This window comes from Felis catus, chromosome C2 (genome assembly GCF_018350175.1).
Source record: "Felis catus isolate Fca126 chromosome C2, F.catus_Fca126_mat1.0, whole genome shotgun sequence".
In the NCBI taxonomy this organism is placed as follows: domain Eukaryota; kingdom Metazoa; phylum Chordata; class Mammalia; order Carnivora; family Felidae; genus Felis; species Felis catus.
In genome coordinates, this window is record NC_058376.1 from 149,652,855 (window position 1) to 149,677,804 (window position 24,950).

General features: G+C 46.4%; 1 protein-coding gene across 10 annotated transcripts in view; it reads left to right on the forward strand.

The window, feature by feature from the left end:
* ULK4 (unc-51 like kinase 4) overlaps nucleotides 1-24,950 on the forward strand; it is a 577,159-nt gene that overhangs the window by 545,888 nt on the left and 6,321 nt on the right. The window contains exon 36 of one of the 10 annotated variants that reach the window (XR_006585635.1): nucleotides 13,556-13,671. The exons of the other annotated variants lie outside the window; for them this stretch is intronic. The gene's annotated coding sequence lies outside the window, so the exon portion shown is untranslated. The remainder of the gene's footprint in view (nucleotides 1-13,555; nucleotides 13,672-24,950) is intronic. 10 annotated transcript variants of the gene reach the window in all.

Genomic DNA, 24,950 nt, shown 5'->3' on the forward strand with positions numbered 1-24,950 from the left:
TTAACTAAAAAAAAAAAAAAAAATTAATGTAGGGGAGATACAGCTATAATAGAAAAAGCTAGAAAGCCTCAGGAGATGCCCACCTGCTTCAGATGTTCCCCCAGCAGCACTCTCAGACACGGAGCCCCCTCCAGACCCACAATGTGCTTGGTGCTATGGACCCTGACGGTCAGATGGGAGTGCCTGCCTTGCTGTGAATGCCAACCGGAGGGACCCGAAGGTTCGCCATCTTTGACCCTCACCTTTCAAGACTAGCCTGGAAACTGGCCATTCAGGTTACTTCCAGGAGGGTTTCTTGTCTGAGTAAACAGCCACCGGGCATGTCCGTGAGTGGGTTTGGCAGCTCTTTGGCTGGTTATACTTTGGGGCATAATAAGGTCCCTTGAAGCATTGTTAGGATCATGGAGTAGTTACTCACTTATGTCACCAGTAAATCACAAAAACTCTGAGTCCAACTGGTTTGAGCAGAGAGTAAGCATGTTGCACCTTCTAGAAGGGAGTCAGAGATACAGGAGGGCCCAAGGCTCTCCCTGCCCCTCACTCTCGAATTGCCCTCCTTGTCACATGAGCTGCTTGGTTGGACTGTAGCAGGCCACTGGTGGTAGTTCCAGAAATCACACCAAGACAGGCCCTCCAGAGCTTCTCTGGGTTCTGCCGAGGTCTTGGAGAAGGGACCTTCCAAAGAAGCTCCCCACGGACTTTCTCTAAAGTCTCCTTGACCAGCTTAGGGTCAGTGCCTCGGCTGGGATGAGCTCAGGCTGGTTGGACACAACCTCTGGGGCTCGGGTGGGCCCAGCTTCCCTAGGCAAAGCCATGTGGAGAAGTGCATACCTGGGATTCAGTTAAGAAGCAAAAAGTGGGAGGGGCGCCTGGGTGGCGCAGTCGGTTAAGCGTCCGACCTCGCGGTCTGTGAGTTCGAGCCCCGCGTCGGGCTCTGGGCTGATGGCTCGGAGCCTGGAGCCTGTTTCCGATTCTGTGTCTCCCTCTCTCTCTGCCCCTCCCCCGTTCATGCTCTGTGTCTCTCTGTCCCAAAAATAAATAAACGTTGAAAAAAAAAAAAAAGCAAAAAGTGGGAGATGGAAGGTTTATGGCCATGGAGATTTCACGTTCTGTTTGTGAAATTATTGAAGTTTGGTTTTCCCACAAAACTTATATACGAAGGATAAATAGAAGCAAACTGAATTTTAGGATAATTCTCCTCATCAAAGAAATCACTGTTTCCCTTTGGGTCTGCTCACACACACCTTAGACTTAAGAGATCTAGAAGCAACTCTGAAGACATTTAACCCAGTCACCTTGTATTTACACAGAGGCTCGTGGGATCAGTTCCAAAAGAAGTTTCAACTCTGGTTTAAGAAAAACAGCCATGTAGACCCTGTCTTCAAATGTGCATCCCTGGCCAATAATAAGGTTCACCAGGCTACACCTTATGAACAGACGTAACTTCAGACTCAGTGCAGTACTTTCCAGAATGACTCTAGTTCCTGTATTTGGACTCTGGCGAATGTTGTCATCCTAGGCGGGTTTGAGGCTCTTCCCTCAATTTTGTTCAGAGAAGAGTGATGCTTCCACAGACCCAAATCTCTAGTTAGACAGCATTTGAAGGGTGTTCAAACCCCCGGAGAGTTTCCGTGTCTCACGGGTGAAAGGAGACGCTAAAATGTGCCCTCCGTCCGTCCCAGCTCTGTGTCCTGTCCTCTGCAGAGCGAAATTACACAACCAGATTTCACCCCACAGGGCCCCCGTTTGATCTGACTTTGCTTTTGAAATTTGGACCAAGAAAAATCAATCTAAAGATAAGCATCCTATTCCACTCACAGCCGAAACGCCTATCCCAAGGGCAGAAAGAGGAAGCTGCCTTGTTTTTCTCCTCACATCGTTTCAGTTCTTGAGCCAGCAGGAAACCGTATCCCACTCTCTCCTGCTCGGTCCTCTTGTCCTTCCTTCCACTGAGTTAAACGGGAGCAACTTTCTTTCCTCCTGCTTGTTAGAAGAAACACATCCGTCCCTGGCCCTTTGCTCAGCCTTCCTCGACCTCCAGCCTCCCTTGCTCGGTGGCCTTCCTCACCTTGGCTCTTGTGCACCCTCTGCGTGGCCCCAAGATTCAGTCCCCACCCTGACCTTGCCATTGATCGTGGAGACTTTGACCGGGTCTGCCATGAGCGCTTAGAATTGCACCAGGCCCTCTGATGTGCCCGGAGCGCCAGCAGGGAGCTCTCATGCCTCCTACATGGACTCTCTCCAGTCTTCGGTGAATGGTTTGCACAAAGAGCAGTTATAAGACAGATCTGCAGTGTCCTACCATGGAGAAAGACACAGACTGGGCCTCGGGGCCCTGGAGAAGCCCAGCTGGGGAGACGATGGGTGTCCCTGGGGAGCAAGGAGGTCTCTGCCTCCGGGATAACTGTCACTCCCAGGGGGAAGGTTTTGTACAGAGACTGAAGGCAAGAGGCAGGGAGGGATGGAGCAGAGAGAGAAGGCCCTGGGTGTGAGAAGGCCCGAGCATGGAAGAGAAAAGAGGCGTTCTGCAGTTTTGGCGGGAAGCCTGGCCCAAATCTGTACTCCTGTGCCACTCCTGAGCATACACGTGGAATCGTCTTTCTTTGCCCAGCCCTAGCTCCCTTCCCTCCTAGGCAGGGCTATGGCCACAGCCTGAGGTACTGCCTGGGCCCTGGAGAAGATTCTCTCCTTCCCTCTACCATGTGTCCTGCCTCCTCCTCCTGAAGGTCTGGACAGGCCTCGGGATTGCACCCAGGTGGACCCTCTGCCACTTGTCACAGCCTCAGCCTTCCAGCTGCCCTTACTCCCTTAGCTGCCTTCCCACACGGCTTCTGGAAGCTTCATAGCCTCTGAGCTTTGGGCTGGGCAGATCCCAAAATGCAGCCTTGGGTGACCACCAGAATAACTACGTGCCAAATCCAGGCTCTGGAACTTGACTCTGTGGCTCAAGAAAGGAGCCCGAGTCTCACTCCCCACGCCCTCCCCCCACCAACCCCCGGAAAAACAGAGATAAAAATAATGCCCATCTCAGAGGCTTATTACAAGGATTCAAGAGCATAATATATGAAAGACCTTCACAGACCATCATTCACCAATCTATTGTCTTTAAAAAAATTTTTTTAATGTGTATACATTTTTGAGAGAGAGAGAGAGAGGCAGAGAGAAAGGGAGATACAGAAACCAAAGCAGACTCCAGGCTCCGAGCTGTCAGCACAGAGCCCGATGCGGGTCCCCAACTCAAGAAACGTGAGATCATGACCTGAGCCGAAGTCGGACACTTAACCGACAGAGCCACGCAGGCGCCCCCAATCTATTGTCTTTTTAATGGAAATTAGTATATTGTCAATCTCTGAAGATACGGAGCCTCTCGTTCAGCATGCCACAGCAGCACACGCACCAGAACGAGGTTCCAGAAAGGACCTTCTTTCCCTTGATACTGACAAAATGAGTGCAGCTCTAAAGCAATGGCCGGTTCAAGTTTCAGTCAATAAAGGAATATGGAGGGAACAAGCTCTCCCCCACCCCTTTCTCTAGCCACCAGATTCTTTTCTCAGGAGGTGTCCAGCGCTGTCATTTTCTGTGTATCCGTCCACGGGTGCCTTGTGCATATACAAGAAAGGGTTGGACGGCCACTCTCCTCCCCCTCCCCCTTTACACAAATGGCAGCTTCCTTCCTTCCTTCCTTCCTTCCTTCCTTCCTTCCTTCCTTCCTTCCTTCCTTCCTTCCTTCCTTCCTCCCTGTTTTATTTCTTTTGAGAGAGGGAGAGCACAAGCAGGGGAAGGGCAGAGAAAGAGGGAGAATCCCAAGCAGGCTCAGCACTGTCAGTACCGACCCCGAGGTGGGGCTTGAACTCACAAACCATGGGACTGTGACCTGAGCCGAAATGAAGAGTCGGGTGCTTAACCCGCTGAGCCACCCAGGCGCCCTACTACAGGCTGCACCTTTCACACTTCCTCCTTGGTGGTTTCGTCTTTGCCAATCAGGAGGTGGAAATGATATTTTGCTGTGTCTGTCATTCGCGTTTTACTTACTGTAAGTGGGATTAAGTGCAATTTCCTGGCCACAAACCACGTGAGTTTCTTTTCTTGCGAGCTCGATTTTCCTGCTTTGCCCTTTAGGGTTTTTTGTTGTTGCTGTTCAGTTGATCTTATACTTACTGGTTTGTAGCTCGCTTACTAGGGAAGCGAGCCCTCTGTGATCCTTGTTACAGCTCTTTTCCCAGCATATGGTTTACCTCTTGATTCCGCTTGAATTGGTTTCCATGCAGACTGTGATTTTCTGCGGTCACACTTCTGTCATATACCATGGAAAGAATGAATGAAGATCAGGAGGGCTGATCAGCTCCGAGGGCTGCCTCTCAGTGAGTCTGTCTTGAGCCTTTATTCATTTTCTGTCACCTGTTGTTATCCTCTGACCTCCTATCTCAGCCAAGGGTCCAAGGGCTGGGGCTTTGACTGGGGTGGTCCAAAGAAGCAAGGGACAGTCCAAAACGTTGAGTCTTGGGGCAAATTAAGGACACAGCTTAGATCCCCAATGAAGGGCCTGCCCTGGAGAGCAGCCTGGAGGGTCTGGGTGACCAGAACAGGAATCCTCAGAGCTCTGGGAAAGGAGTCTTCTGTTAAGTTGCAGTTGGGTTAAGGATGCCAAGCCTGTTCTACACATCCTGTCACCTGGCAACTACAGGAAAATGAGAGAATTAACCTAGTCAATGAGTTGAACCCACACATTTTGAGGTCAGCCACTAGACAGGTGTCTGTCATTCATGGACACACCTCCTCCAGCTCATTTTCTCCCCTAGGACAACAAGCCAGGCCCTTGTGGATCAACAGCAGTCCCATCCGGTACATATTGTGTCATTGTGGAATCCTAGAATTGGGCTGGGGAAGGAACTGGTTCTCAGTCCCTTCTGCATTGACGTCCCCTCCGTAAAACACTATGGCAAAACCCATGTGCGGTGAGGACAGTTCACGACCACCTGCTCTGCGTGGGGGGCCGATGGCAGCAGCAGCTGGGTCAGTCTTGACCAGAGAGCCTCATTTCCTGGATACGTGCCATCACCCTAGCCCCTGGCCTCTGGCCCCTGTGGATGGTTGGAAAGGTTCTGGGCAAGTTCACCAGCAGCTGGGTTGTTCCCTCATGAGTATTCAGACATCCCGTGGATGCACCAGCTTGTCTGGACTGGTAGCTGAGAGGTTTGCTCTGAATGCTGTTACTGACTTTTCCCCACCCTTTATCATCTCTCCACCCTTTGGCCATTCTCTGGAAGTTGGATTCTAATCTTTCTTTGAAAAGAATATTTCTCAAAAGAAATGTTTTCTCCCTCTGCTAGACACTCCTGGAGCAAGGGGATGAACAAGAGGCTTTGATCTTGAAGGCATTCTTTTTAAGTTTGATCTTTTGATCTAATGTTTTGTTTCTGTGCACTTAATGGTTTGCTTCAAAATCACCTAAATATCAGGTCAAATAAGACAAATACTTTCAAAAGCAAAACCCATACCGATGCTTTATTGTAACCCCTAACAAAGTGCTGTTAAATTGTCCTTTGCAACCAGCATGTTGATTCTAACTGGGCAGGGAGTGAAGAGGAGAACTTCCCAGGTCTCCTCTGTGACAGGGAATCACCAGCCTCATGATCTTCAAAGCCCAAATAGCAAATACGTATCAGTAGCCCTGCTGTGTCTCATCACTGGCCTACTATTCTTTATAGGAAGTAATAGATGATTGATTGGTGATCATCAATAGGTGATTGTCCGTGTCTTTTTCACGAGGGCTGTGGGACAACCCGGCTCACTCTGCTTTGGCCCCGTTGGACTATGGACCGCTTAGCCTGTGGGTGGTACAGGGCACAGGCATCTCTGGTGTTCTCATACAACTATCACTGCATCGGGCACCGCATCCGGGCTGCCAGAGTTGGGTAGCTATGATGGCGGCATCGTTTCCCCTCACCCTTTGCCTTCCCTGCCACCACGTAGATAGAAATCCTGGGCACATGAGGCTGTGAGATACACGATGCAGAGAAACACCAGCGGATTGGAGCGCAGCGCCTTAGGACGTAATGGATGGCCCTGCCTGTTGAGGTTTCAGGAACCTGCCATGAATCAAGCCTGGCAGAATTTGTCTTCTGGCTCAATACAGTTATAGGTATGTATTCTTTGCCAAGGCCTATAACGAATTGGGCTATATCGGTGCCCAGATATTCTTACAAATAAGAACTTGAGATTCTGTGGTTGCCACCCATCTTTAAATCCATGAGTCAGTACCTAGGCCTTTTATTCTTCTTAATACAATTAATCTCTGCTTTCCAAGGAAAAATACCACCGCCGTGACTAAATATCAGTGTATTGTTGGCTATCTGTGTGGCTGTACAATCTTAAAGTATACTGCAGACTCACGCGTGTGCACAAAAAGGGAAAAGCTAGAAACATCCCAGGTACCCAAGAATAGAGAAAAGGTTGGATAAACTTTGAACAGGAAAGCATTACAATTAATACATGAGAACTTCACTTCAGGGCAAAACGGAGTAAGAGGGCACAGATTTACCCTCCAGCCTGAAACAAAAATAACAACCAAACAAGAAAATCTTAAAATAATTTTATAAATATATATTTTTTACTTATAAAACAAAGGTTTTTAAGACACTGGCCATCAAGCAGTGAAAAATAGCGGTCCCTGAGAGATAGTTCACAGGGAGATGAATCTCGTGGTTGCCCCAGCTTGAGAGTTTGCAGGCTGCGGCCTATGGAAGGGGCAGTGAGGTGGAGCCCAGAAGATCACCCCAGTTGAGATGGAGCTGAGTCCAGAGAGACCAAGGCAGCTGGAGTTCTCAGGACACAGCCTCAGAGAGGAGAGGTCAGGTGTGCATGCAGAGGAACCTCAGACACCCACAGCTGGTTCCCCTTGAATACTCCACAGAGTACTGATCAATACCTGTGAGGCCAGGGAAAGATCCATCCAAAGGCATTAAAGGGAACAGAGCCTGGTGCTCATAAAGAGCCAGGAATAGTGTTCCCACCAGCCTAACTGGAAAATTTCATAATTCACGAGGCATAGGGTAGAATACACAGAAAGGTCTTGCTTGCCTCGGTAGCAGGGGACAGTTAGCCCCAAATTGAGCCCCAATTAGCTCCAGACCCTCCTAACACATCAAAAAGGAAAGACCCAAAATCATACAAATGTTTCCGGTAATTCAACTGCATCCCGAAACAAAAACCAAGAATATTTATGAGGATACAAAAATATCAAGCATCAGGGCAAATTGCATAATGTCTGGCATCAAAGATTACAAGGTATACAAAGAAGCAGAAAAACACAATCCATCAAAACAAATCCGGAACTGACACAGATGTTAGAATTAGCAGATAAGGATGTTAAGAGTTATTATAACCATATTCCATACACTTAAAACCTTTAGCAGAGACATGAATATATATCTTTTAAGAAGACCTAAATAGAGCTCTTAGAGATGAAATACACATGGAAAGAAATCTACAGTGGATCAGACCTTGCAGAAGAAAAACGAAGCTTGAATACATAATTATGGGCACTATCCAAAATGGGACACAGAATAATAAAAAGATAAAGAGCATCAAGGAACTTTTGGATACCTTCAAGTAGCTTAACACATGTGTCATTAGAGATCCTGGAAAAGAGGAGGCCAGCAAACATATTTGAAGAAACAGTAGTTGGAATTTTTCTAAATTTGGTGAACGTTATAAACCCACAGATCCAATATGTTCCGTGAACCCCAAACACAAGAAGTGTGAAAACAAAAGGCACATTACAGTCAAATTGCTCAAAACCAGTGATAAAGAGAAACGTCCTCAGGTAGCCAGGGGAAAAAGAAACATTACATACGGAGGAACAAAAATGAAGATGACAGCCCATTTCTCTTTAGAAAGGATGCGAGGGAGGAGACAGTGAAACGACACCTTTGAAGTAGTGAATGGAAACATTGTCAGCTTCAAATTCTATATCCAGCAAAAGTATCTTTCAAAACTGAAGACAAAAAAAAAAAAAAAAAAAAAGACATGTTCTTATATGTGGAAGTGGAAAGAATTCATTAACAGCAGACCCACACTACAAGAAGCCCTTCAGTTGGAAGGAAGATGACACCAGATTGAAAGCTGTATCAACACAAAGAAATGAAGGTCATCAGAAGTGGTAATGACATTCCCATCAGCAGCATATGAAAGTTCATGATAGTTCCATTTGTAATACCCCAAAGCTGGAGACAGCCCAAATGCCAATCAGTAAGTGATCAGATTAACAAACTGGTATGTCCATCTGTGCAATGGAGTACTACTCAGCTATAACAAGGAATAAATTCTTGGGGCGCCTGGGTGGCGCAGTCGGTTAAGCGTCCGACTTCAGCCAGGTCACGATCTCGCGGTCCCGGAGTTCGAGCCCCGCGTCAGGCTCTGGGCTGATGGCTCGGAGCCTGGAGCCTGTTTCCGATTCTGTGTCTCCCTCTCTCTCTGCCCCTCCCCCGTTCATGCTCTGTCTCTCTCTGTCCCAAAAATAAATAAAAACGTTGAAAAAAAATTAAAAAAAAAAAAAGGAATGAATTCTTGATACATTCTACAGCATGGATGAGTCTCAACATAATTGTATTGAGTGAAAGTAGCTAGCCAGAGACTATATGCTGTCTGATTCCACCCACATAAAATTTTATGAAATACAAAATAGTGACAGAAGGCAGATCAGTGGTTGCCTGGAAATGGAGGTGGGAGCAGAGAGAAGAAGGGAGAGATTACAAATAGGTGTCAGGAGACTTTGGGGATGGTGAATATGTTCACCATCTGGATTATAGTGTTGGTTTCATGGACGTGTACAATTGTATGCATACGTACCATTTAGCAGATTGGATAACTTATGTTTGTGTCCTTTATCACGTCAGTGAAACCTTGATAAAACTGTTAAAAATTAATACATGAAGACATAATGAAAGTGAGAAGGAAATAGAAAAAGGACATAGAAAAACATAAAAGACATAATTTTAGAAGCCCTGCATCAACTAGCTAAAAACTACGTGATCCAGATGGTTAAAAAGAAATAATTTAGGAAGATGTCATGTTTAGAAAAAGAAGAGTTACTGTAGTAATCTTCGCCACTTGTTCTAATACAAAAAAGCGAATAGAAGACAAAAATGCACTTTTTCTCAGGTTTTGTCATTTTATGGATTTGAATTTTATTGTCTCTATTTGAGCTTTTTAATAGCTTCCTTAGGAATGTACCCTTTCTGTGCCCCGGTCTCTTCATATGTGAAATGGGAACATTAACAACGTTTAACTCTTAGGAGCTCAGATGAGCTAATTCCTCTCTAAGTGCTTCAAACAGTACCTGGCACACGGCATTCGGTACATGTTAGCAGGACCAGCTGCTAATATAATGCTGCCTCACAACTACCTTGGATCCAAGAATGAAAGGCAGAGGTTGAACTTTGGAGTGGTATTGAGTCCGCCCCAACTCCATACACTCAGAGAAAAAAACAACAAAAGCTAAAAACAAAACAAACAGAAAAAACCAGATCTAGAGGAAGGGAAAAGGACTTAAGATCTTTGTTTGTGCTTCCTAACTCTGAGACTGAGACCCTCCAGCAGTGCAGAGCAAATCTTTGAGTCTCCTGGGCAGACGGTTGGATATGCACATGGAACCTGTTACAAGGTCATGGCCCCCCAGCTGGGTGGAGTGAGTACCTTCCCTGGATGTCTAGGCCTGGCCCTCAGACCCTTTCTTGGTTAGGCATCTGTATCCTCCCCTATCTGACTGTGTTCATCCATACCTCTTATCTCTGAACTCCGGGCCCCCTATTCGAGCAGGTAGTTTTTATTGTATATTACGGATCATTTTTTTCTCTGAGTGATGATCCTCTTGTTATCTGCCTTGGACTAACAGCCTTGTCTGCCATTGTCCTGGGATGTTTACGTGATGTGTGTATGTGTGTGTGTTCTAATATATACATTCTATCTTAAACAGAAAACAGTCTGTAATTTTCACACGTAACCATCCATAGTAATAAATAGTATTTTCATTGTACCTTCAAACCAAAGGTTGAGTCATCAGAAAGTATGGAGGGTGGGAAAAAAAGTGAGCTGCCAGAGTCAAGGACTTTTCCCCAGTACCCTTGCAACTACGGTTATGTTCAAATACTTTATTGTACACTTCTCTTTTATTAAGTAATTTAATTTTATAGGAACCTGTAAAATGAAAGGTATTATCATTTGAGTCACTTTAAGAGACATGGAGATTATACTATTTAAAGGAGCCCTATGAAGGTCCATAAGTAGATAATCTGCCTAAGAATTCGTTTTTCATAAAGTTGCGTTTCATTAAAATAGTGCCAGAAGTCCCATGATCTCAACTCAACGTTTCATTATCATGAACCAAGGCATCTCATCAAGGTAGCAACTGAATCATGGTGCCTTTTTGTCATGGGGTGAAATGGATTGAAGCCTCCTAATGTCTGTAATTAAGGGAGCTTTCAGATCACGTTACATTCTCCAGAAGCCACCTCATCCATATGCTGAAAGACTGCATTTGACCATCAATTCCTAGAACTCCTTTATCTATCCTAGGCCCGATGTCTGTTTCTAGGATTTTGTATAAAAGGACATGTTGGGTAATAGGTAATATTGCAGGCTGTGGCCTTCATTCTTTTCATGGATTTGCATTGAAATTATTAGTGAAGCTAATGGAGGGGGATGAAATTACCCATTTCCAAGGAATATCTTGGAATGATGAAGGAGTAACTATATTCTAAACACAAAATAAGGATGTCGTGCTCATCCCACTTTAATTTTTTCCAGAATGCTGATCTGTTCTAAAATTCATACAGAACTAATTTCAGAGGAGTGAATAAAGCTTGCTTGAAATTTTCACTCAAGTGGGTCACATGGGGAAAAAAGAACCAGCTGACGATTGAATGCCAGTTTGGTCTGGATACGAAATGTCTCCCCTAGGTTGGCCGAGTCCATGTGGCCGGTGGGCATCTTGGTCCGGAGAGCAGCTGAGGGGCTGGCCGGAGAGCCACGTCTCAGGTCCTGCTCCGTGACTGACTGCAGCAGCTGTGTGCAAAGCCTTTACTTTCTGGAGCCTCCTGTGGGACGGCAGAACGTGGGAGCCTGCAAGGCTGCTCCACCAGGACATCTCAGCCTGGGGAAGCTCAGAAGGCCCCTAGATGGGTGGGATACATCCCATGATGGTCCCAGACCCACACGCCACAGAAGGAAGGGTATTGCGTATCAAACAAAAGCTAGGCCAAGGCAGCCTCACATAGGAAAAAACAAAACGGGACAGGGGAGCTAGCCTTCTAAACTTCCTCAGACGTCCTAGTATTGCACGAGAAGGTGACCCAACCTGCCTGAGCAAGGATCTGGTGTCGAACCCAGGGATTGTCAACCTCAGCGCTGTTGACATTGGAGTCATAATTCTTTATCGTGGGGCTGTCCTGGGCATGTAGGACGTGTAGTAGCATCCCTGGCCTCTACCCACTAGATGCCAGAAGCCAGTAGCACCTCCATGAATCCCCAGTAGTGACAACCAAAACCGTCTCCAGACATGGCCAAATGTCCTCTGGGGAACAAACCACCCCCATTTGAGAAGCACCAGTATGGGGCAAGAGACTGTCACGAAGCCGGCAGATCAAGCCCCCTCACACCTTGAGGCCTGTTTGGCAGGCCGTCTGGATCTCACAGACATCACAGCTCACGCTCCTCCCGACTTGGAGCGTGGCGCTTGATGACCGAGCCCAGATGTTCTCAGTCGAGGAGACCTTGGTTGGCCACTTTGGCTCTTGAGGTGGCAGTTTCCTCCTCTGGGAAACGAGAACAGCAGCAGGACCCCGCCCACTCAGAGGTCGGTTGGGGTAACGCACAACCGAAGGAACGCACACGAAGGAATATTCACTACAGGTGTTGTCAGGTTAAGACCTAAAATCCTGCGGAAGTTACAGTGTATGTAGGATTTCCCCCTCTTTGCCACCCACTGGGTTCCTCATTTCAGGATAAGTGAGTGTATCTAAGGAAGGTGTTTTAAAGCCTTAAAACGCCCCCTCCCAGCACATTCACTCATACACACACACGCACACACACAGCCACCTTCTCTACCTAAAAGATGTCAGGCAGCCCTACCATCCCGTTAGCATTGGCTTGGTTCTGTGTCAGTCCCAAGCAGAGTGTTTTTTGGTTTTGAGGGACTAAGGGATTATTAAGAGGAAGCTGTTTGAGGGAAGGTGCAGTGGCGACACTTCTGTGAGAAGGCGGAGTAGGAGAGCTCCTGGTCCCGGCCCGGGAAATCCTTTTCTCCATCCATTTTCCTGCCTCTGTTCAGTGAAAACCTTCTGCGGATACTTTGGCATTTGAGCTGGGGCTCCTAAAGTACGTGGAAGTCCTGTCTGTGCCACCTCATCTGAAAGCCCTAGAAAGCTTCTCCTCTTGGATAATGTTCTTAGGCTTCCAAGAGGCTGGCCCTTGTACTGGGAGCCGTTGAGGACAGGGTGAAGAAAATGGTCTAGCCTGTTTGTGGCCAAACCACCTATTTCTGGGAATTTCCCCCATGGTGCCTGGCCTGGGTTCAGAGGGAGTGTCCCTGTGGGTCTCACAGCTCTGGGACCTCAGCTCTGCAAGGCCCTCTTGGTGTCCCGTTCTGGCCTACAAAGTTGTGTGAGCAGCCAACCTGATGCTTTTCTAGAGACTCTGAGCCACCCATTAGAGGCTCACTTAAACCGAAGCTCTGGCTTCCCTATTAAAGTGCCCCCAGTGGCCCAGAAGGAGGCCATGAGTGATTGCCACATGGGAGCCCCAATTCCCTTGATTCCAGCCCCTGTCTAGTCACCAACACCAGCCCCCTCCCCGGCCCTGCCCCCATGAAGTACCCACGAAGAATGAGGGGTAGAGGCTTGTGGAGGTGGGTCAACTCAGCCCATCAAAGCCTTTTGCAGAGGAAGATCCAGGCTCTTTGACGTTGTCCTCAAAGCCTCTGAGACTTTGCTTCAGTTAATTCTATCCCACGGCCAGTTTGACCCTGGTCCAGGAAGTTGTTTCCTGTAGATCCCAATTCTGCTTAGTGCTGTGTGGGTCACCAGGTTTGCCCCGGAGCAGAGCAGGCCTCTCGTGGGAGTTTTCCAAGCCCACCCACCCCCACCACACACAACGCTCCTTGTCACCACCTAGCTGGGCGTAATGGATGCTTCAGGGTCAGCTGACAGCCGACCTGCATCTGAGGTGGGATCCAAAGACTTTACAGCTCCCCTCCCTGCTTCTAGAGGCAGGTTTTCTCAAGGCCTCACAAAGAATGTCCTCGTGCTGTGGTCTGCCTGAGGGAGGGAGGATGAGACGCTCACAGGCGCTACTCATTTTCTCAAAATGGTCATTATTAAAATGCTTCCAAATGGAGTCTTTCAGCATTTGATTAAGGCCCTCAACAAAAACAACAGCCACCATGGGAATTTTCAGCGCTCTGGCCTAAATGTTGACTAAAAGGTGCCTGACGGCTTTAATCACGTAAACCACATGTGCTCTAATTTTTCTTTCCATTTCATTTTCTTCCAAATTTTAGCAATCTGAGGAAGTCTCAGCAAGCCCCGATGTTCCCTTAGAGAGTCCCGGAAGTACAAGGTGAAGTTTGGAGGACAGTGCAAGGCAGGAAGAGAAATGAGTAGACCCTTGGCTCAGGTATCCTCATCAGCTCCGCCTGCCCGTGTCCAGCCTCATTCTGACACATGGAAGACGCTGCTGAGGTGATAGCGAGCCTCGTGGAAGCCACCTGCCTCTGACCCCCAGGAAAGCATGCAGGCCACCCCCTGCATCCACGCTGTTGGTGGCTGTGGTGCCTGTGGCTGCGGGTCTGCCCACCAGCCCTAAAGCGGCCCCTCACCTGCCTTCCTGACTGGAGGCCCAGGGCCCAGCCCAGACTGGAGGATTCTGGGGTGCTGGCTCGGCCTGCAGGCCCGGCCAGGGCCACCTGAACCTCGCATGTCCCTCTTCCCTGAGGCCCTCTATCCAAACTTACAGATCCCAACCTGATGCCTTTGAAGTCCATCCTCATGTTTCCCTGAGGGTCTGTGGGGGCAGGTTGATAGGCCCCACCCCCACGTTGTCTCCCCCTTGTACTTGCAAATTCAGTGGCTTCACAGCAGCTAAGGTGCTTCTGCTCATGGAGCATGTTGTCATAAGCAGAATGCGTGGCGGCCATAAGCAACTGACTTTTCCCTCCCGTCATGACATGTATCGCAGGAGTCTGTCGAAGACTTTGTTCGCTTAGCTAGCAGTTTCGTCACCCAGAAACAAAATGCTCATCTAATAAGTCTCCCCTCCACTCAGAATTCCTGTGTGATCATGTCAGTTCCAAATGTATGCTACGTCCACCTTTTCCGGATAGAAATCTCAAGGGTTCCGTTTCCACGTCACGAAGTCTAGGATGCAGACTTTTCTCGCATTCCCTCCAAAGGGACTGTGTAGATGCTTGGCCCACCGTAAAGGGTTGACTCGTTTGGCACATTCATCCCCCTGGTCACCTGCTGTCTCACGCCTCCGTCTCTGCCCCGGAGGACTAAGGTCCAGGCAGCGTCTCGTCTTTGCTTAACCGAAGGCTCAGTGGGAAGGGAGGTCAGGAGGGATCAAGTCAGTGTGCTTGGGGATCCCGGGCCGGCAGGTGAGCTCTTGGATACGGTGCCCCGGTCCCCGTCACCGCCACCTGGACCCTTTTTGCAGTCCCTCCCAGCTGGCTCCCTGCTTCTTCAGGCCACCAGGCGCCACGGCGTCGTCCCCACCTCGGGACGGTGGCTGCCGTCCTTGCCCCTCTGCAGAATGCGGGTCCCCAGGCTGTTCTCATGGCTGGCACGCTCATCATTCCGCCCACGGGGGACTGTCCCGGCCACCCAACCGCACACCGTTTCTCCTGTCCTCCTGTGCTACTTTCCCCGACTGCTATCGCAAAGTACACGTTCACTTTCTCATTGTGTTTCTCACAGCCACAGCTCTGCGCTCACACCCCTGCACACGCTGTATTCCCTGAGTCCAGAGTCTGGCACATAGTAGGTGTTCGCTACACCCTGTCATCTCGAGCATAAAGAAAGGGTTTGTAGGACCCTTTACGATTGCCAAAAGAGCTTTTCACGTGCCCTCCGTGTACCGTTGTGGCTTCTTTTCTGCCCACCTGTCACTAAACTGAGGGCCTTGGGAGCGAGGGTTAGGTGTGTAATTTTCTTATAACACTGGAGGCTTCAAGCTTAGAAGGTACCCATACCCATTTTATATACTTGTACTCATGTTCCTCATGTGTTTAGATTTTGTTCTTTACACTGCAAGCATTTTCCCGACTGTTCTTATTTATAATGGCTGAATCACAGCCCAGGGGAATAGTGGCTGACAGTGTCCTTACTTAGGGGAGTGAGGAACTGAGGAAAGAAGGAAGCTTTGTTGACCCGACATCGACATGACCCTACTTTGTCTCCCCATCCGATAGGAGGGTCCGAGAAAGGGCTGGAAATTGATGCTATTAAGCCACTTCTCCTATCTGCTTCTTTCCCACCTCAAAGCCCCACCCGTACACACCTGCACCCCACACCGCAAATTAGGGATCCCAGTGTCAAATAGGCACCTCAGTATGACCATATAGTGTTCCTAAGGATGAGCTGGCACTTTCTTGGGCCAAGGTCAAATTCCAGCTACCCATACAACTCCTCACTTCCTGTGACCCCAGTTCTCACGCTTCCCTAATCACGTGATGGCTGCTACCTTGAGTATCTTCTCTTGTGAGGCAATGATTGCAGCCACATCCCATAGTTGGCACCCCCACACCCCTGCCTTGGGAATCGTTTCCCTCATGTTTGCCCTTCTCAGCACTTGGATCAGGCCCTCTGGGGAGAATGGCACGGTCTGATCCTATATTTCACCGGAACTTTCTTTGGGCCATCCTCTAGTTTATCCTTGTATGCACACAAGGTCCACGATCATCATTCTTTGCCAATTAAAACTGCTTTTTCCTAACATATTTAGGACCTGGCTGTTGTAACTAGTCAGTTGGATCAGGCCTAAAAGATTTCCCAAACCGGCTATATTATATTCAACATTTTAAACTTACTAGATTTAATGGCCAGAAACTGATATAATTACGGACAGTTTTAAGCAATAAGGGCATTTTTACTGCCCTGCAGAGAGAGGAGAGAACTGGCTGGCCTGAAATGAAGGAGGCAGATATGGATAATTTTCTTCCAGAAAATAATCGTGTCTTATGGGATGAAAAGGAAAAACATTCAAATCCTGAGCATATCGTCTCCACGGCCCCTGGATTTAGCAGGTGCCCAGACGTACAGGCAGCAGTTGTGGGCAGGAGAGGAGAATGGAGGTGTCAGGCTAGACTGGGAAGCATACAGACCCCAGGAGGAGGAAAGAAAGGTCAAGAGAAAAAAGAAGATCCTCCCACACTGGTGTGTTCTCACTAAAGTCAGCTTTCCCTTCCAAATGTGGAAATACCAGTTGAAAGAGTGAGCTTTGACCCTAGCTCTAGAGGCTGTGGCCCCAAACACTGCAGGCCCAGCCATTCCTCCAGGGACCCCGGCTCCTGCAGGCTGGGGCTGACTCCCCCCATTCCAGAATGTCAGCCTTCTCCTTACTCATGGGTAACGTCCGCTCCTACCCTCCCCACTCCGACACCGGCCCTGTCTCTGTGTTGAGTGCTTCTGCAGCCGGACCCTGATGGGGGAGAAGGCAGAGGACAGCATGGCGATTAGGGCAAGGGGGGCAATGGAGAGAGTCAGCCAGACCTGGTCTCCATCCCAGCTCCACTGCTGGCCAGTAGTGGGGGATCCCGCTGTCACTTCATCTCTAACCAGAGGACCATAGAAGACCTTCCTCGTATGGTTATTGTGAAGAGACTAGGAAATACTAGTCCACAATGGCAACCCAGAAAACTCGTAACTCACTTCCCATCAGCAGCAAGGACAGACCTCCCACCCCGGATGCAAGGAGGGATGCATAAAGCCTTCTGGTAGCCAGGCACTGAGAGAAATCGCCAAACGAGTGGCGGTCGCCACATCAGGAACCGTTTAGCGGACAGTACATGTGACCCGCAGAGTCCTTCGGTCTACACCTGGAACCCCAGTTCGGTCTACAAGAGAGAGTCTGTGGTTCCCCGCTCCCAGTGAAAGTGATGCGAGTCAACAACAACAATGGTGGGGAGCAGAGGATGCTGTATGATTTGCAAGGGGCCGCGTGCATAGCAGCACGGAGCGGGCAAGCCTTTACACCAGATCACCAGCATTGTAGGTGGAGGCGTTCGAGGTGACACCACACTTCGCCAGTCAGTCACTTGCTTTCATTATCCAGTCAGTCAGCCAACAGCTGTGCTGGGTGTTCAGCAGATGTGAGGATGCAGCAGTCTCTCGGGAAGAGCCGGGGTCTTGAAGTTGGGTAGACGGGGTCCTATCTCAGTGCCAGTGCTTGCTGGCCAGGTGACCTGCGGCAAGTCACGGAGGCCCTGCCAGCCTCCATTTCCTCTTCTGGGAAGTGAGCATACTCGGATTTATTTTGCAAGGTTGTCCAAAAGAAAGTCATGTGTTTGAAAGCACTTAATTCTGTTCGTGAACATAGTACCACAGACGTGTTCGTTTCCTTTCCTGACCCAAATTCCAGGGCCTTTGTACTCCTGGGCCTTTTAGCGCAAATAGTCTTATAGACAGAGGTGAACCCCAACAGTTCCTACCTGAAACCTAGGTTTTGTTAGCCTTGCCCGTGCACACCTGCTAATGCCCTGGGCACAGTCCCTCACCGCCCCAGTTCTTACGTACTCAACGTGGAAGCTCGTGGGTGCTCTTGAATAAGAGCCATTTTCTTCTTCTTTTCGCCCGGACTTCTTCAACTTGAGGAATCGATATGTTCCAGCTGCCATCGTTTCTCCGGGCCTCAGTGCTGCTCAACCGCAAATCAAAGCTAACTGGTGCTTCCGGAAGAGCATAGAAGAATGCCTCCATTGCGGTCAGTCTGCGTGTGCCCCAGGACCATTCAGGCTTAGTATAGCATCTCTGTCCCTCTCCAGAGAGCCTGAGTTCATGGGAGTCTGGGCCAAATCTAGATGAGCAAGTCTCGGTGACTGGGGCTGCCTCATCGGTAAGTCCCGTCTCTTCCCCGAAGACGCCCCAGAGTAGGTTCTAGCTGGAACCCCTCACCCCTCCGTGACCAGCAGGTCCGCTCACAGGAATCAGGGATACCTCCGGATTTCCTTCCAGCCATCGCCCTGCTTATTAGTCCTGGTCAGGAGGGACCTCCCTTGCTTTCACTGAGGAACATAAAGTTTTTAAGTGGACTCCAGGGAAGGCATGGGGGCCGCGAGGCTACGGAAAGCTGTGCGAGAATTACTCCATTTTACCCCAGATGCGCTCAGCGTCATGAAAGGCATAATGAGCATAGGGGCCCGGGTGCGGCATGGCGTGTGTTAATACAGTCTTGCTGTAATGTGAATGTGGGAGGCCGGACCCTGGCGGCAGCTCAAGAAGTTTCTGGAGAGGCCCCCAACGAGCACTGCAACGCCAGATAGAGCCTGGGGGAGGAACTGCCAGGCCCCATTACACCTTCCGGAAGTTCTTCCCCGGATTCCATCCTGGCGTCTGATAACAAGTGGAGAGAGCCTGTCTCCATATGCGTTTGGTAAAAATGGCTTTGAAGTAACCTAAAAACCTCAGCCGAGAGAAGACAAAGCATATGTTAAGAGAACTAAATAAAGGGGCTCCGTGTATGGGTTTATTTTTGGAATTTCAACTCTTTGAAGTAGAGTTGTCATAGCTCCCTGCCTGTTTCGACTTGTGTTGGTGAGATCTGAAGGCCGCAGAATGAAGACAGTCCTCCCCTGCGTGAAGCGTGTGTCTGTAATAACAAGCACCGGGGAGCACCTGGCCTGGCTCACTGTTGCCTGTTTCATCTCCAGGTTTTTTCTAGTTTCTCAGTGTTGCCTGGGCCTGTCTGGAGGCCTCTCTGGTTAGAAAACTAAAGCTAACTTGGCTTCGCTTCGCCACACGCATTCAGGATCACCGAAGACACAGGCATATGTCATTGTACCCTCATAAACAACCCCCACGGTCTGCCCATGCCTGACTCGGCTGCAGCCACGTCAAGTCCCCAGTCCCGAAACCGTTTCTAATAGAGAAGCTGGTCCTGGAGCATTTTATGAGCTTCACGAGGACGATGCTGTGAGTCACGTTTATGAGCATGAATTCACGATACACCACAGCGATCGAAAATCAAAGTTCTTATTCGCACATTTGTTATGACCTTGGATAAAGAATGCGGGCGCCAGGCCTGGCTTTGCCCCTCAGAGGCCACTGTGACCCTGGGCCAGCCACTGTCCTGTCGTCACAGCCTCACCTGCAAACTGAGGGGGCTGGCCAAATTCAGTGTCCTGCCATTATGGGGGACAGTGGGACATTTTTTTGTCAGTTTGCCTTTGGGAAGCTGAATTCCAGAAAGGAGCCAACCCCAGTTCTGTCCTTTACGGTGTATGTAAAGCCACTACCTTACAGTTCGTGAGCCTGCTGGGGAACGTGAAGGTTGATTCTGTAGGACGCATGCGTCTCCTTTCGGTGTTTTGGTTATTCCCAGTGATGCGTGAGTGCTGATTGACACACGCCGTGTTCAAGTGACCGTAGCCAGTTGAATAAGTCGCATATTTGCCCGAAGTACATCATCAGTTTTTTATACATCTTCAATCAAACAGAAGTGGAGGGATAGTCCTCCCAGGTGGATCTTAATTCTAAGTTCAAACTTCCAACTTTTTTCTGACCTTTTTCTTAAACACCCCATGTTTTGAATGATCCTGTCTACCATGCGAACTGCACATATTCAGTATAATTCCTATTTTCATTTTGATTGACTTTAGCCGCACAGCTACCAGTCGGATGTCTCAGTGTGAGATAATGACAGGCGCTCCGTATTCAGCTGATGCATTTTTATCGTAAAGAGGAGGAATGTGAGGCAGGCATGACTCTATTCGCAGGAAAGGGACGTTCTGAAATAATGAAATCCACTCATAGACTCTTAGAGGTCCAGGAACCTCTGCTGTAGTACGTTATTAGAAAATAAAATTGAGTTTGTTTGTTTTGGCTTCTGGGAACTCACTGAGTGCTAGTAATGAAAATGGTGATTGCAGGAAGAAGTATTGTGTTTACACCCTTTGCCAGGCTCCTCTTACATGATTTATTAAAGAGTCCCCGCCCTTTCTTGACTTCTCTAATCACGGACATGAGAAGTTCTCCAACAGTTGCTGAACCAGAAACTCACTGCCATAATGGACAAGTGTCACTTCTATGTCATTGAGATTTTTCGGTGTGCACGGAACATTCTGTGTTTTGATAGCACAGAAGAGGATAGGTAGGATGGCTTTTGAGGAGACCCACAATTTGGTTTTCAACAAAGTTTTAAGTACCGAGAAAATAGAAGGTCCAAGGCCACGTTGGTAGGCACAGGGGAATGTTTCAAAAATAAGGTTGGTTCCCATCTTAATTTATAACCTTCAGTGGCCTGAGAGGAACCCACACTCTGGGAGAAAGGAGTGATTCACTCCTAAGGATCATTTCAAAGCTACTGGAAGTCCTAATTTACCAGCTTGACTAATTATAGAAAATTGGTATCATAGGACAAAATAATTTAGCAAGGTAAATTAAAACTCGTATCTTCTCAAAAATCATCCAGACTTTACTGATCTGTCATTTTGAAAGCCCAGTCAGACCTATACACCAAATAATGCATGAATGCATTCCCTGTTTTTTCATTTCCCTGTGGAAGGACATCTTTGTTCCTTTCGCTTTTTAGTGACTGTGAATAAAGCTGCTATAGACTTTTGCAGACAGGCTCGTGTGCGAACGTAAGTTTTCAGTGTACTTGGGTGAGTACCTAAGAGTGCAATTGCTGGGCCATATGGTAAGACTGTGTTTAATTTTATAAGAAAGCGGCTCACTGTCCTCCAAAGTGCTGGAATTTTGCATTCCAACCAGCAACGGATGAGTTTCTGCTACTCTGCTTCCCGGCCAGCATTTGCCATTGTTAGTTTTATGAATTTTAGCCACTCTGATAGGTACGTAGCGGCACGGCACTGCAGTTTTAGTTTGTATTTCTCTGATGAAAAATGGTATTGAGTATCTTTTCACGTGCTCATTTGCCACCCATAATACTTTCTTTGGTCAAATGTCTGTTCAGATTGTTGTTCTGTTGAATTTTAAGAGTTCTTTATGTGTTCTAGATAAACGTCATTTATCAGATATGTGATTTGCATTTGTTTCTCCCAGTCTGTGCCGATCTTACTCCCTTATCGATGTTTTACGAAGAGCCAAGTTTTTAATATTGGTAAAATCCAATTTGTCGGTTTTTTTCTTTCAGGGGTTGTGCTTTCGTATTGTATCTAAAAATTCATCAGCAAAGCTAAGGTCACATAGATTCTTACATTGTCTCCTAGAAGTTTTATGGTTTTAGATTTTACACATTCAGATCCACGATTCACTTTGAGTTATGTTTTTTTTTCATTTTTTTTAATGTTTATGTATTTTTGAGACAGAGAGAGACACGGCATGAGCAGGGAAGGGGCAGAGAGAGAGGGAGACACAGAATGTGAAGCAGGCTCCAGGCTCTGAGCTGTCAGCCCAGAGCCCGACGCGGGGCTCGAACTCACGAACTGTGAGATCGTGACCTGAGCCGAAGTTGGTCGCTTAACCAACTGAGCCACCCAGGCGCCCCGAGTTATGTTTTATTTAAGGTGTAAGATACGTGTCTAGGTTCATGTTTGTTTTTTTTTTTTGTTTTTTGTGTTTTTTTGCATATGGGCATCCTTTGTTGTAGCACTGTTTGTTCAAAAGGCTGTCTTCCCCCCATTCACTTACCTTGTCACATTTGTCAAAATGTTGATAGTATTTGTGTGTGACTGTGTTTGGGCTAACAATTCTATTTGATTGATCTGTATATCTGCCAATACCATACCGTCATGGTTACCGTAGCTATATAGTAAATCTTAAAACTGTATAGTGTGGTTCCTCCAACTTTATTCTCCTTTTTTCAAAATTGTTTTATTCTAGTTCCTTTGCCCTTCCATACAAATTAGGATCCGCTGTTCTATATCTACGTAAAATCCTTCTGGGATTTTGATAGGAAATGCATTAAACCTAAATTTGGGGAGAATTAATATCTTTATTGAGTCTTCCAATTCATGAACATAGTATATCCATTTGTTTAGGTATTTTTTCTTTCATCAGCATTTTGTAGTTTTTAGCATACAGATCCTGATATATTTTGTTGGATTAATACCTTTGGAATTTGTCAGAACTTGTTTTATAACTCAACATATGACATATCTTGAAAACTTCCCATGTACCCTTGAAAAGAATATATATTCTGAAGTTGTTAGATGAATTTTCTACATATGTCAATTAGGTCAGGTTTGCCAATCTTGTGTAAAACTTCTGTGTCCTTCTGATGTTTGTATGCATGTTACTGAGAGAGATTGAAAAGTAATCCCACCATAATTTTGGTGTCTAATTCTCCCTTTGGTTTCATCATTTTTTTTAAATTTATTTTTAGACTGTTATTAAGTACGTTTAGAATTTAGACTTGGTAGGGGCACTTGGGTGGCTCAGTCAGTTGGGCTTCCGACTTCAGCTCAGGTTATGATCTTATGATTTATGAGTTCAAGCCCAGTGTTGGGCTCTGTGCTAACAGCTCAGAGCCTGGAGCCTGCTTCAGATTCTGGTCTCCCTCTCTCTCAGCCCCTCTTCCGCTTACCTCTGTCCCTATCCGTCTCAAAAATAACATTAAAAAATTTCAAAAAAAAATTAGTCTTGGTATATATTACTGGTCAATTGATCTTCTATAAATACAAAATGTCTCTCTTTATCTTTAGTTACAATTATTGGCTTCCAGTCTACCTTGTCTGATAGTAGCTACCCCAGCTTTGTCTGGTTACTGTTTATGTGGCATCTGTTTTCATTCTTTAACCTTCATTTGGTCTGTGCCCTTATATTTAAAAAGGTATGTTTGGGGGCACCTGGGTAGCTCAGTCAGTTAAACGTCTGGCTCCTGATTTCAGCTCAGATTATGATCCCAGAGATCATGGGATCAAGGCCTGTGTCAGGCTCTGCACTGACAGTGCAGAGTCTGCTTGGGATTCTCTCTCTCCCTCTCTCTGTGCCCCTCCCCTGCTTGTGCACACACACTCTCTCTCTCTCTCAAAGTAAATAAATAAACATTTAAAAGGGGGAGAAAAGAAAAGATATGTTTCTTGTAAGCAGCATGTAGTTGTGTTGTATTTTATTTTGTTTCTATCTAGTCTCAAAATTTTAGTCTTTTACTTGTAGTACATTTATTAAATGCACACTTAAGGTAGGTATTGATAACATTTGGATTTACATCTACCACATTACCTTTGATTTCTGCTTTTTTCTTCCCTCTTCGAGTTTTGGTTTGTCTTACTCTTCTTCTGGTTTCTTGACATGAAAGCTTGGATTATTAACTTAAACTTTTCTTCTTTTTTAATGTATTTAGTACTATAAATTTATCTTCAAGCACTGCTCTAGCAGAATGCCACAGATTTTGATATATTGTATAGTCAATTTTTAAGTTAAAATATTTTCTGATTTTCCCTGGGGTGTCCTCTTTGATCTTTGGATGATTTAGGAGTAAGTTGTTTAATTTCCAAGGGATGTGAGATATCCCTGTTACCTTTATTGACTTATAGTTTATGATTACAAATATAATATATATGGTTTCAGTTCTTTTATATTAGTTAAGATTTGTTTTATGGTCCAGAATATTATACACATTAGCAAATGTTCCTGATTTCTTGGGGAAAATATATATATTCTGTTATTGATGGGTTTAGTGCTCCACAAATGCCAATGAGATCCAGTTAGTTGATGATGTGGTTCAACTCTTTTATGTCCTTGCTGATTTTTACCTACTCATTCTATCTATTACTATGAGAGTAGTTTTGAAACCTCCAACTACAGTTGCACATTTGTTTGTTTTTCCTTTCAGTTGTATCAGTTTTTGCTTTGTGAATTTTTTTATTTATTTTGAGTGAGGGAGAAAGCACATGTGCAAGTGTGAGTTGGGGGAAGGGCAGAGAGAGAGCAGAGAGAGAATGCCAAGCAGGCTCTGCATGCTGTCATCACAAAGCTCAATGTGGGGCTCAAACTCATGAACCATGAGCTCATGCTCTGAGCCGAAATTAAGAGTCAGATGCTTAACTGAATGAGCCACCTCAGTACCCCTGCTTTGTGTATGTTTAATTTCTATTGCTAAATGAGTACACACTTGTTCTATCTTTTTGATGACAAAACCTTTTTATCTTTGGTAATTTTTTTTCGTTCTGAAGTCTTCTTTGTCTGATAATAATGTAGCTACTCTAGCTTTGTTTTGACTCATATTCGCATGATTTTCATCCTTTTACTTTTAACCAACCTATCTCTCTCTATTTGAGTTAAGATTCTTGTAAATAGTATTGTGTTGGGTCATTTTTTTTTTTTTTTGGTCATTGTACAAAAATTCTTACTTGCTGCATTTGGATCATTTACATTTAATGTAATTCTTGATATGATAGGATACAGTCTACCTTTTTACTTGATTTATACTTATCCCTTCTGTTTTCATTTTCTTGTTTTTTTTTTTCCTTCCTAACTTCTTTTAAGTTATTGAACATTTTTTAGTAGTACAGTTTGTCTGCTGTATTTTTTACTAAGTTTTTTTAGTTGTTGCTTTTGGGACTATGAAAGACTTTACTTTTCATAATCTATTTATAATCAGTATTTACCACTTCAATTATAATATAGAAACATTACCACGTTATAGATTCCTCTACCCTTCCCCCTTTATGTTCCAATTTTTTTATATCTACATATGTTGAAAACCCTATCAGATAATATTGTATGTTTTGCTTTTCTGCCACCAAGTGTATTTTAAATAAAGGGAATAGTGTGTTT